The following is a 13,737-nucleotide window of genomic DNA, read 5'->3' as shown; positions in this document are numbered from 1 at the left end:
GGAGGAGGAGGAAGGGGATGGAAAACAATTAGATACCATCTGAGTTGCTATTGTGTGCCCTTCCGGTTCAAAAGTGGCTCATTTTTCTCTATGAAATTTCCATAATGTGGCCTGGGGCCCTGAGGCATTTTGGAAGCACAAAATAAAAACAGATTCAGGGCTGTTGGAGTCCCCGTTACAGAGAAGAGGAATTCCTGTGAGTCTCAAAAGTTCCACAAAAATATCCCGCATGACAGATTTCCATTTCCTCATATCTGTAATGCACAGACTTGGGCATTCTTGACCCTTTTCGTTTCATTTCTGGCACCTTTTTTTTTAAATAAAAAAAGAAGCGTTTTCATCAAAAATGGACATTTTCCCAGGAAACGGCCCACTTCGAAGCCAGTTTTCATCAAGCAAACTAAAAACACACAAAATCTTTTGTGTGGCAAGTGAACTATTTTTAGCTTGAGGGATTTCCACAAAAAAGCCTGAAGCCCATTCAGGAGCAAATGAAAACTTGCAACTCAGGGTTTCATGGCTGCCAACAAACTGATTGTGATGTCACAAATGCAGCGCTTCGACCTCAGTGTAGGAGCAAGCGGACGGGGACACAGCTCTGTCGGTTTGAAACAACACATCTCCCTTGGCCAATGGCAAAAACCACAAAGAGCATTTGAAGAAGCACATGAAAGGGAAAAGAGTGGCTGGTATTTTCCTTCTTTAATGCTACTTGAACATAGCTGAATGCATTGTCCATTTCTATGTATTCCCTCTGCTCCCGCATAAATCCACAGGACCATACCTCCTTCTTTGAAGTCACGTTGGTTTTTCAGGGGCCACCCGCAGAAGTGAATTAAGTCGAGACAGGTGGGGCGGGAGGAGAAACACGACACCCTTTCTCCATCACAGCCCGGTGAATTAAAGCTTTTAGAGCGATTTAAAATTTTAATTAGGGGGGTTTACTGCTGTCAGTGGAGCGGAGCAGCTGATGGGCAGCAGGAGAGAGGCAGGGCAGCTTGACTGGGATACATTTCTCATCAGCTGCATTATGTCCCCATCAGCAAGGAGATTACACTACTGGGAGATGGGCTGCGGCTCGTTTCAGAAATCTCATGTGTTCATTTCCCAGGATAATTGCCTTCAAAAGACATCACATAGCCATGAAAAAAAAAGTGAAGTATTTATTGATTCCCACTCATATAATAATACTCAGCTAGCACATTTCACCCGGTATTAGGGAGGTAGCTTACACACGTTAATTCTCAGCGATAGAAAGACTGTAAAGGAACCAACAGTTCTCAGGAGGCCGGGAAGATCCAGCGGTCAGATACCAATGCTGCCAACCCCAAAGCATGGATCAGCGCGCCTGTCCTCACCTCCAAAGCTCACGAGATTCACTTAGAAACCAGATTAAAACACACACACACACATACACACTGGGCGGAGGGATGAGTCTCTCTCTGTTTGCCTTCTGTTTTCTGAGGTGTTAGGGTGCGCTCACATCACATCCTCCGCTCGGAGGGCTAGAAATTTCTTATTTGTTTAAGTGAAAGCTGAGATTCTCGCCTGTTCCCCGGCCTCCAGCCGCTGGGGCGTTAAGGACAACCACCAAGTAGCACAAGAAGGTTGCGAGAGGCAGAAAGAGGGGGCGACCCCATCCGTTTTAAAAGTGAGCATGCTATGGCCCACCACTGTTAATGGGCCATAAGGGTGAGTGACGGAGGGGGCGGATGGAGAAGAATAAGTGGGGGACAGGGTCTTGGGGAGAAGAGGTGGCGAGGGAGCAGGGCCTTAGGGAGAAAGGGCAGTGCGGGGGTGGGAGTTTGGGTGAAGGGGCAGGATAGGTGCGGGGCCATGATTGGGGCACCAGTGGTCTCCCACTTTTAGGGAGATCCGCTGCTCCTAGTTAGAAGCCCTGGCACAGCATAGCTACTCGCACCCAGGAGTTTTGTGGGGTCTACAAGCCCACCCACTTCAGGACATAAGCCCGTCTCTAGCCAGCGGGGACTAGTTTCTCTGGCGAAGGCTTGTCCCACCAGTTGAGAACCACTGTCGTAAGCCCATCAGCACATATGGGAGAAAGCAACCATGTCGTGACTCATCACAGGCTTCTGTTCCTGGCTCCGTTCTACTCCCTCATCAAGGAATATGAATGGCCTTCATCGAGAACCAGTAGTTAATCTCCCTAGACTTTCAAGCATAGGCCTCCACAGCCCTGCAGAATTAACTCACCAATTAGTTCTGTCCTGTGTGAGCTTCCTGCTTAAGTATGAACGATTGAATTTCACAGACTCGCATGTGCAGCACTAGGGAGAAGCCATCATGGCATCTCCTTCCTTGTCTTAGAGAGACTTGCTGTGGGGATATTACGGGTTTTTATTTCCAGGAGCTGTCAAAAGCCTCACCTTTCACGAGCACTAAAGTGGCCAGGGGGAAAAAAAAAAATATATATATATATATATACGTGGAATAATGATTTTTAACTCATAAATTTGAGCTCATAAATCAAGGTTTGAAGGAGCAGTCGTCATAATGTCTTGTGAATTAACATTCTACATTTTCTTTCACCTGAGGAAGGAGGGGGGGGAAAACCCCGCTCAACCCTGTGCCCTTAAACTCCATGGATTGTCATAAATCACATTATTGTTACAATCTGGTGCATAAATAGAGCAAAAATATGAGCAAGGAGAGAGAGCGAGGCTGGGTAATTTTTAAAGTACAGTACCAGAAAGAAAGTTGCTGTTTTTTTCTAAATCAAGCCAATATCCTCCCAGCTTTCAATGGGGCAAGCTGAAATTTGGGAAATTTTCTGGGGTGGGGGAGGGAAATGCGTGTTGTCTATAGCATTAACCTATAAGCTTTTGGTTATCGGTTAATTGACTACATTATTACATCCCTACACTGACAAAAGAAAAAGCCAATATAATGATTTAGATAGATAGATAGATAGATAGATAGATAGATAGATAGATAGATAGATAGATAGATAGATAGATAGATAGATAGATAGATAGATAGATAGATAGATAGATAGATAGATAGATGGGGTGTATGTGGACAGATAGATAGATCACAATGTGTGCTACCCACTATAACACAAACCTCCTGAACTCAATCACAGCACTGTCCTGAGATGTCAGGATGGGTTACATTTAGAGGTGCAGCACACAGAAAACCAACTCAAAACACGTCCCATGGATTGCAGAGAGACACACCCAGCAGGCAGACTGACAGGGGCGGGAAGGAGCAGGAGATAGAGGGTTCTATTTTCCATCACTGGATCGACTCCGGATCAGGCTGGCAGTGACTGAAAGCCATTCGAGTCGTCCAGTGGCCTCAGCAAAGACTGTCTAGCCATCGTGGTCCTGGTGAACGGATTGTTCACATTACTTTCGACACCTTTGTTGGGTGTCTCCGGAAAGAGACCAAGGACTGGATGGATTGAGAATTGGAGTCTCCTCTTATTAACTCACAAAAATCCATCAGTCAGGATTGATTTGGGGATCCTTGCAGGGGGGAAAAATTGCCTGTGTTACATACCTGACCTGGGCATAGAAAGAGGCCTTCAGCCTCTATAGCCCTGTCAAGGTCCAGATAAGGGCAACAAAAATAATGAGGAGATTGGAATGGCTGCCATCTGAAGACAGATTAAAAAGGCTGGGACTTTTCATCTTAGAAAAGAGGAGACTAAGGGGGGGATATGAGTTCTATAAAATCATGACAGGTCTGGAGAAAGTGAATAAAGAAAAGTAAATTGCTTGTTCCCATAACATAAGAACTGGGGCTTATCAAATGAAATTAATAGGTAGCAGGTTTAAAAATACAAAAGGAAGATTTTCTTGACAGTGTGCACAGTCAACCTGTGGAACTCCTTGCCAGAGGATATGAAGTCCAAAACTATAACATGGTTAAAAAAAAAATTCATGGAGAATAGGTCCATCAGTGGCTATTAGCCAGGGTGGGCAAGAATAGTGTCCCTAGCCTCTGTTTGTAGAAATGGATGACAGGGGATGAACCACTTGATGATTCACTGTTTTGTTCACTCCCTCTGGGGCACCTGGCATTGGCCACCATTGGAAGACAGGATACTGGGCTAGATGGACCTTTGGTCTGACCCAGTGTGGCCGTTCTTATGTTCTTAACAGGACACCTTTCCCAAGCAGCCGGTTCATTGGTCATTTGGCTACAAACACTGCTCCACTTTCTTACAAAAGGACATTTTTCTCAAACACTCTATCACCTAGTACAACACAAGGAATGGGCATTGGCCCCTGCAGGCTGTCGTAGCCAGTGCATGCAGCCTGAGGAGGGAGTAAGCCACCAGAGGATGGAGAGATGCTAGGACTGGCGAGACAAGCTTTTTCAATGGCCTAATATCAGAGCCGATCGGAGAAGCCAGGAAATCGTGCTCAGTAATTGGGGATTAGATGGAGAGCCGGACAAGGTTCATTATCCTCGCAGCTGCCTTTTCATCGCCCACTTCCGACTCTTTTTTCTTTGATAACCGTCCTATAGACAGCTCCCCAGGCCCTCTGTCTACTTACCGTCTACTCTGGCCAACACAAATAATTCCCTGTGGGCCGCATCTCCAGTAGCTGAACTTTCCAGCGCCGTTTTTCATCCTTTGATTTTCCCCCTTCCTGCCACCCAAGCTGGATGCCCGGGGCAATATTTCCGAATGCTCAGCTGGGGACAGCTGCCCGCATAGCTAGGAACCATTTTGTCCTCGGAGTACAACACTGTGACATTCAAGGTACAGGTGGCCCCTGACTTGTGATGCGATTGGCTCCCAAGGAAGCATTGCAAGTCGGGGGCGACGTAACTCGAGCCCTCATTTACGATAGGCGCAGTGCGCTGTCATAAATGCGGGCCAAGGATGTAAGTCGGGGGGTTTCGGCCCCTTCCGCGCTTACAAAAACGGTTGTAAGTGCGGGGGGGTCGGAACTCGGGCGGTCGCATGTTGGGGCTTTCCTGTCTATTATTTTTCCTGCAGGAGGCAGCTGTCACTTCATCCTCAGTGCAGGCACAGACTACCATGGAAGAGAGAAACAAACTGTGCCCTCTCTGAGAGTCGATGCAGCTTCACCTACCCTGCTCTGGGGGAAGAGTGTGGTAGGACCATGAGGTCTCCATCACAGAGCCTCAAAAGGCCTGGTCCACCCCATCACAGAAACCCTCTATCAGGCCCCTCAAAACCTCAACATTGAAAATGAAACTGATCAGAATAAATCACATTTTGCCTGGTGTGGGGGTCGAAACTAGATGAGAGCTCCAACTTGGGCATTGGATATGACCCCTCCCCTCTCCCCCACACCAACTCTGGGCAGGGGCGGATATACGGCAGAGCAAACGGGGCGGCCGCCCCGGGCCCCGCGCTTCAGAAAGCCCCGCGCATGCGCCGTGGCAAAGGGGGGCCCCGCAAAACAGTCATCTGCCCCTGACTCTGGGCGTTGTATCTCAGCCATGGCTCCATACCAGACGAACGTGCAATGCTGAATTCAGAATGGGGGTTAATATAGCTACAACTAATCAGGAAAGAGATCTTGGAGTTATCGTGGATAGTTCTCTGAAGACGTCCACACAGTGTGCAGTGGCGGTCAAAAAAGCAAATAGGATGTTAGGAATTATTAGGAAAGGGATAGAAAATAAGACAAAGAATATCTTACTGCCCCTATATAAAACTATAGTACATCCGCATCTTGAATACTGCATACAGGTGTGGTCTCCTCACCTCAAAAAAGATATTTTGGCATTAGAAAAGGTTCAGAAAAGAGCAACTAAAATGATTAGGGGCTTGGAACGGGTCCTGTGAGGAAAGACTAAAGAGACTGGGACTTTTCAGTTTAGAAAAGAGGAGACTGAGGGGGGATAGGATAGAGGTCTATAAAATCATGAGTGGTGCGGAGAGGGTGAATAAAGAAAAGTTATTTACTTGTTCCCATAGTATAAGAACTAAAGGACACCAAATGAAATTAATGGGTAGCAGGTTTAAAACTAATAAAAGAAAGCTCTTCTTCACACAGTGCACAGTCAACCTGTGGAACTCCTTGCCTGAGGAGGCTGTGAAGGCTAGGACTATAACAGCATTTAAAAAAGAGCTAGATACATTCATGGAGGTAAGGTCCATAAAAGGCTATTAGCCAGGGGATAGAAATGGTGTCCCTGGCCTCTGTTTGTCAGAGGCTGGAGAGGGATGGCAGGAAACAAATCGCTTGATCATTGTCTTTGGTCCACCCCCTCTGGGGCACCTGGTGCTGGCCACTGTCGATAGACAGGATACTGGGCTAGATAGAGCTTTGGTCTGACCCAGTCTGGCCATTCTCATGTTCTTATCCCCTCCAAGTTTGGATCTCGAGCAGAGGTTGATTATTTGGCCGCATCTCCATCTGGAGCCATCACAAAACTGGAGCTCCTTCCTGAAACCTGAACTGACCAAACTTTGATCAAAATATGGCCCCCAAGCACCTGTGAGTTACTGAGCCTTGACACAACTGATCATGAACCAGGTCTGAATTTCAGTTCAGTCATAAGATCAGAGCCCAGAGAGCTTTCGCCAAATTTGGTTTCGCTAGGAAATTTTTGCATAGCTCTATTGGTGACCCCATTACTAGTCTAGGCCAAAGCAGGCAAAGTGAGTGAAATAATCTATCGACAGCTCCAAGGAAGTAAAAACAGCCTCATTTCTAAATATCCTGACAGAGCCAAACTGTCGCATGAAACTTGTGGGCTGGCCAGTGAATACTTACGTCAGCGGTGGGCAATAAAACAGCGGGGAATCCCCAGGGTTAGCCCCGGCCGGCCATCGCTGCTATAGTTACCTGCGCTTCTGGTCATGGATCTCCGTCCTGGCCAATTAGGAAGCAATGCAGACCGGGACACCACTTCCCACAGCTCTCATTGGCCAGGAATGGTGAGCCACAGCCAATGGGAGCTGCAATTGCCCATACCTGTGGAGGTGCAGGTAAATATAGTGGCAGTGGTCTGCCAGGGCTGGCATTTGCCCCCCTCTGACTTAATAGATAGTCTTTATAAAGGCCCAAAGATGCTGTAAAGTAACTGCCATCTTTCCCTAAATTGACGGCACCCATGTGGGGGAAGTGAGTCTGGTCTGTCATTTTAGTTAAAGCCGAGACGTTCAGGAGTGAGTCTCACCTGTTAGTAGCTACAGCATCTCTCAGGATCCGGGAGCAATATAAAATCTAGCTCCCGGTGCCGGGCAGCAGTCAAGACGGAGCAGGCATGGGCACGCATCGCCTGTATCCGCATCGCCCCGTGGTCGTCTCGACTTGCCAGCAGCGAGCGCGCCCCAAGAGGCTATTGGCATTCCGATCACAAGCGTGTTGTTTTTCTAATCCGGCAGGGTTCAAAGCGGCGGGGCTCGCGCCGGGCACAGCTGCGGCTGTCTGAACTCTCAACAGGTGACGGGCGCAGCTGTCATTTCAACTTAGCTGTTCCAAGAGAAGGGGCTTCTGTGATTTCATCGCTGTGGTGGTTGTTAACCCTTGAGAGTGTTCAGCACATCGGCCTTTGCGTCCCAGCGGCTTCGCCCAGGCACAGAGCAACGGGCGACTTTTCCCTTACACACATCTACGGACACCTCCAGATTTCCCCTGACTCTTCAGGGAAAGAAATGGTGGGGTGGGTTCAAAGTTGCCCTCTTCCGACATGCTTTGACGGCGGTGGGAGGAATTCACCGGTTCCTTGGCCTTGGCATGGTAGCACTGCGAACCGCCTGTGATGTGCCTCCATCACCCACCACCCATCAGCCTTTCCCACCGGGGTGCTGTCCTTCGAGTGACCCCTGGTTCCTCCACACAGCTACTGTAACGGCAACGTGCAGGGAAGGCCCGCGAGGTAGGCGGCTTGGGAAATTCTCATACGGCAAGCCCAGAGCTGGCAGCTTCCGACAGCAGGGTTATTGCGCCACTACAGCCTCGACTTAGTCGGGACGTGCATTTAGCCAGGAGAGCGGCTCTGGGAAGGTGATGAGAGGATGCCCCTTCCACAGCTAGAGTGAGCTTGGTCTTTCCATGTGCAAGCAGCAGGTGCGCAAAAATTCCTCCCTGCCCCCTAATGCTGCCTAGTGTAGGGCCAGGCACAATTGCAGCTCCGGCATCCCCCACGAGGGTGGGAGAACATCAGAATGGCCAGACTGGGTCAGACCAAACGTCCATCTTGCCCAGTGTCCTGTCTGCCCACAGTGGCCAATGCCAGGTGACCCAGAGGGCGTGAACAAAACAGGAAATCATCAAGTGATCCCTCTCCTGTCACCCATTCCCAGCCTCTGACAAACAGATACCATCCCTGCTCATCCTGGCTAATAACCTCCATGAATATATCGAGTTCTTTTTTTGAACCCTGTTAAAGTCCCAGCCTTCACAACATCCTCTGGCAAGGAGTTCCGCAGGTTGACTGTGCGAAGAAAAACTTTACATCTGCTACCTATTCGTTTCCTTTGGTGACCCTTCGTTCTTATGTGATGGAAACAAGTAAATCACTTTTCCTTATTCACTCTTTCCACCCCTGTCATGATTTTATAGCTCTCTATCATATCTCCCTCTTTTCTAAACTGAAAAGTCCTAGTCCCAGGAAGCAGAGACAAGGTTCCATCCTTCTTTTCCCCTTGTGAGCCAGTATTCCCCTTCCCGGCCTCCCGCAGTGCTCTCTTCGGGCAGGTGATTCTGCCTTGCCCCCAGAACAGGGCCTTGTCTCAAAGGCATGTTGGTCCAGCATGGGCTTCAGAGCAGATAAGCTTAGTTGTGAAGGGCTATATTTTGCTTCTCAACAGGTGCCGACAGGAGTCCTTGAAGGTGCGGGAGTGTTGCGGGCCCCCAAGACTCCATCTGAAGGTCTTCGTGGAATGGGTGGTTGCAACTGTGTTTCTAGCCAAACTGTCGCATTCGGTCAAGCTTCCAGTAACGTTTTCGACAAAGCTACGAGCTGACCAGGGAACACAGCAACACAAGGTACATCTGCACTGCATTGTAAGCCCGGGTGTGCGGGTTTCATGATCCCACATCCTGCTTAAGTGTTCACATTGCTCCGTAAGCCTGGGTTGAAATTGCTGGACTTGGGTCTCAGAACCAGCCCCAGATCTTCATCTTGCCCTTCTGGCCCAGGTCAGCAGCTAGACCTGCATCCACACAGCAAGGACAGGGTTCGGCTCTGGCTCACACTCATGCCCCTTGCTCGATCTTAGCATCTTGGGCCACAAACACTTGTTGACCCAAACTAGACTGAGCTGCATGTGGGGAGAAGCGGGACTTGGGCTCAAACCTGAGTCAGACCGCAGGATTAATGTGCAGCAAGCAACTCCTCCCCATGCACATTTCTGCCCCCATAGGTCTGCCCCGCGAGACAATAAAACAGCTCCTGCAAGTTTCCATTGTCGGGACTATTGGGATGCTCCAGTAATAAGGAGGAGCAAGAGCCAAACTGCAGGTGCTAAACTCAGACTGTTTCTGCACTTACTCATCGCTAACCAGATGAGATCCTAAGCAGGGATGATCCCAGATGGGACCGGACTCCTTTGGAGGTTTGGAAATCTTTGGGCTTAAATGGACAATACTTTGTTTCTAATAATAATCAAGTCTGGGGAACATGGGGAAGCTGGAGAACATTAGAACGTAAGAACGGCCAAACTGGGTCAGACCAAAGGTCCAGCTAGCCCAGGGTCCTGTCTGCCAACAGTGCCCAATGCCAGGTGCCCCAGAGGGAGTGAACAAAACAGGGAATCATCAAGTGATCCCTCCCCTGTCACCCATTTCCAGCCTCTGACAAACAGAGATTAGGGACACCATTCCTACCCATCCTGGCTAAAAGCGATTTGCTGGACCTATCCTCCATGAATCTATCTAGCTCTTTTTTGAACCCGGTTAAAAGTCTTGGCCTTCACAACATCCTCTGGCAAGGAGTTCCACAGATTGACTTTGTGTTGCATGAAGAACGACTTCCTTTTTGGTAGGGAGGTTTAAACCTGCTATCTATTAGAGGCATCATCCGTGCCTTAATGCTCCATAAGCCCAATGGGCTCACCACGAAGAACGGGAATGACCACGACATGCAACCCCAACCATCAATAAAGCTGATGGGATGTTGATTTCCACTCCCAAATGTTTGTCTGCAACAACAGCAAAGACCATCTGTCACTAGCAGAGTAAAAACAAAATCTGTCCACGCTCAGCTGGCCAAGTGTGCGAGAAACACTTTGCTACGACTGAGAATGCACCGACTCGAGAATGCACCGTTAGTGACAAGTGTTCTTTGAGGCAGCTTGTGCCATGACAGTTGCATGGACAGGGCGTGCGGGAGGCTACACCCATGGCCTCATTTGACCTGGGATAACAATAGCAAGACACGAGCTGTTGCAACCCTGTATGTGTTGCAAGCAAAAGGCCACATTCATCCCCGGTGCAAATCAACGGAGTCATAACCAGGGAGGGATTTTGCTCAAGGCACTGAGGAAAATTTAGACTCTTGCTTTACAGCTTCCCTGTCACCAGTTTGATGCAGAAGAAAAATATCAGCTCTTTCCCTCCAGGGAAATGACACAAAGGGAGGTCATCAAGTCCGGTCCCCTGCACTCATGGCAGGACCAAGCACTGTCTAGATCAGTGGTTCCCAAACATTTCAGCATCATGCCCCCTTTTTGATTTTTGAGAAACCCTTACCCCACCTCCCCAAATAGCAACAAAACTTTTTGAAGGGGGAAAAGAGGGAACTGACCGGAGAAAAGAAACAAAAATAGCAGCAAAACTTGGAGGGGGGGGAGCTGGGTCGCCTCATGCCTCCCCTGGAATTTCATCATGCCCCCCAGTTTGGGAACCCATGCTCTAGATCATCCCTGACAGGTGTCTGTCTAACCTGCTCTTAAATATCTCCAGCGATGGAAATTCCACACCCTCTCTAGGAAATTTATTCCTGTGTTTAACCACACTGATAGGAAGTTTTTCGTAATGTCCAACCTAAACCTCCCTTGCTGCAATTTAAGCCCATTGCTTCTTGTCCTATCCTCAGAGGCCAATGAGAACAATTTTCTCCCCCTCCTCGTAACACTCTTTTAGGTACGTGGAAACGGCTATCATGTCCCCTCTCAGTCTTCTCTTTTCCAAATTAAACAAACCCAATCCTTTCAGTCTTCCCTCATAGCTCATGTCTCCTAGACCACGGTCTGGTGTATTGGGATGACCTGAGCAAAGATTGTTTAAATACATCCACTATCTCTCTCTGCCCAATTCACTGAAAATTAAAATTAGTTTGTCCTTTCCCCCATGCCTGATTCGCAGCATAAATTGTTCATCCAGGTCCTACTTGACTCCTATGAGACCGGACCACAAAACTTCTGCTCATTTAGTACCATTGTCCCAGGGAGATGAAACTGGATGAGTGGATGGGTCCTTTCCAGCTCTAACATTTCAGATTCTCGATCAAGTTGTCCTACACTAAGGGCTATCACTTGAATTCCCAACTGGCCCAGAATGACGTAGAACATGTATGCAACGACCATAGAAACAATGTACATTTTATGTGGCATATTGGACACATATAACAATGCAGGATTGCTCCTTGCTGTATTCTTACTAGTGCTTATTCCAGACTAAGTCCCAAGAGGTGATGTTTCCACCATGTCCCTTAGGAGATCCTGAAAGATTGAGTCATCCAGAAGCTCCTTTTCTATCCAGAAACCCAAAGGACAAAAATATTCACCCTAAATGAGTCCTTTCTGAATGTCATCCCATTGTTTCAAGTCTACCCTCCGATCTCTTACCCAGCGGAATTCTGCTCCAGCTGTGGTTCCTCTTATACAACATGGTAGCTGGTCTGACTGCACACGGAGAGCAGACGACCCCATCTTTCTCCAGGGGTGAGGAGGCCTGGATCAGATGTTTAGGTTTGGGCTGGATGCAAGACCCAGGCTGAAAGGAAGAAATCCAACCAGCCGCAAAGAGAAAACCTTGACACTGATTGTGACGCCTTTGGAGGCCGGCCTGGCACTTGTTTTTGAGGTCTCCTGCTCACTTTTAGCCATCATAGCACCTTGCTCATATCAGCTCAACCCCGCGGTGCTCTTCCTCCCCAAACCCCCTCGATACAGCTGCAGCTAAGACACAAAAGGACTGAGAAGCATTCAAAGGGATGCAGCCAATTAGCTGATAATTCATTAATGACATTTCATATTTTTTTTCTGGACACTGTTGTTGTTCTTGTGGTGTGTATGGGGAGGCGCTGTTTGGTTCCCCCCTCCTCCCCCCCAAGAACATAGGATAAAAATGAAGCCAACTTGATCAAGGCCAGTAAGTGTTATCCGTAAAAAAACAGGGCTCTTTTTTTTTCTTTTATAGGTGGCTTGGACAGCTGGCTCTTTAAATATTAATCAGGGTCTCATTGATATGCAAATATGTTAACACCAAATAATGCTCTTGCAGCTGCACAGAATCAAACCAGGCCAGGGAGACTGTCAGCCGCCTCTCGAAAATGAATGAAAATATTTGAGGACACAGGTGCAGGGAATGGGCCGGGAGCACGATCCTTTTTAATAAGGTAATTTGTCTACCAGGCGCTATATGGGGGGAGCTGGAGCAATCTTTCACCCACTTGACGATATCTGACCGTTAAACAAGGTGTTAATCTTATAATTGTTTTGTTTACTGTTCCCTGCCACAGCGTTCCTGGCTTCCTGCCCTGACACTTGGCCAGTTAAAATCAAGCTTACTGACAAGCCAGAGTCGTGCCAGCTAATCAGCAGTAAATTATCAATTGTTCTATTTCCAAAATAGCAAGTAAACAGGAAAGACAGCGCAGCCTGAAGAAATAAAATCAGGTCGGAAATCCATTGTTTGCCCAATTATCTTGTTTTCTTCAGTCTGTGGAGCCTACATTTCTCCTCTCGCCCTCCCTCCTTTCCCTTGGGAAGAGCCCTCTCCTCACTGGACCAGAACCACAGAACGTAAAGAGCGTTTTGAAAGAAGTTCTTACCTAATGATTGTGGTCTCCGGCTTGTTGGACAGGTAAACAGCTGGCCCCGTGGAAATGACAACTACACCCAGTGGTCCAAATTCATCGCCTGGCTTTCTGTCTCGGAAAGGCATCTTGCTGTGCAAAGCAAACCATCTCCAGTTCTGGGCACCACATGTCAGGAAAGACGTGGAGAAATCGGAGACAGTCCAGAGAAGAGCAACAAAAATGATTCTAGGTCTAGAAAACATGAGCTATGAGAGAAGACTGAAAGAACTGGGTTTATTTGGTTTGGAAAAGAGAAGACTGAGAGGGGACATGAGAGCGGGTTTCACGTACCTAAAAGGGTGTCACAAGGAAAAGGGAGAAAAATTGTTCTCCTTGACTTCTGAGGATAGGACAAGAAGCGATGGGCTTAAACTGCAGCAAGGGAGGTTTAGTTTGGACATTAGGAAGAAATTCCTACCTGTCAGGGTGGTGAAACACTGGAATAAATTGCCTGGGGATGTTGCGGAATCTCCATCATTGGCGATATTGAAGAGCAGATTAGATAGGCATCTGTCAGGGATGATCTGGATGGTGCTTGGCCCTGCTGTGAGGGCAGGGGACTGGACTCGATGACCTCTCGAGGTCCCTTCCAGTTCTAGTGTCCTATGATCTCTGGTTGTCGTACCACTGTGGGTTGTGGCCTTGTAGGTCTGATTCATATTATCAAAGAATCCTGGGGCTGGAAGAAACCTCAGGAGGTCATCGAATCCAGCCCCCTGCCCAAAGCAGGACCAACGCCAACTCAGTCACCAT

At 48.2% G+C, this 13,737-nt stretch overlaps 1 long non-coding RNA gene across 1 annotated transcript; it reads left to right on the top strand.

The window, feature by feature from the left end:
• Nucleotides 1–580: 580 nt before the first annotated feature.
• On the top strand, nucleotides 581–12,869 carry LOC112544549 (uncharacterized). The gene is made up of 4 exons (XR_003087885.3): nucleotides 581–689; nucleotides 8,771–8,948; nucleotides 12,408–12,522; nucleotides 12,646–12,869. It is a non-coding gene; the product is annotated as an uncharacterized LOC112544549 (long non-coding RNA).
• Nucleotides 12,870–13,737: the final 868 nt, after the last annotated feature.

This window comes from Pelodiscus sinensis, chromosome 15, assembly GCF_052426305.1.
Source record: "Pelodiscus sinensis isolate ZL-2025 chromosome 15, ASM5242630v1, whole genome shotgun sequence".
Classification (NCBI taxonomy): Eukaryota; Metazoa; Chordata; order Testudines; family Trionychidae; genus Pelodiscus; species Pelodiscus sinensis.
This window is presented reverse-complemented; position numbering and strand designations above follow the sequence as displayed.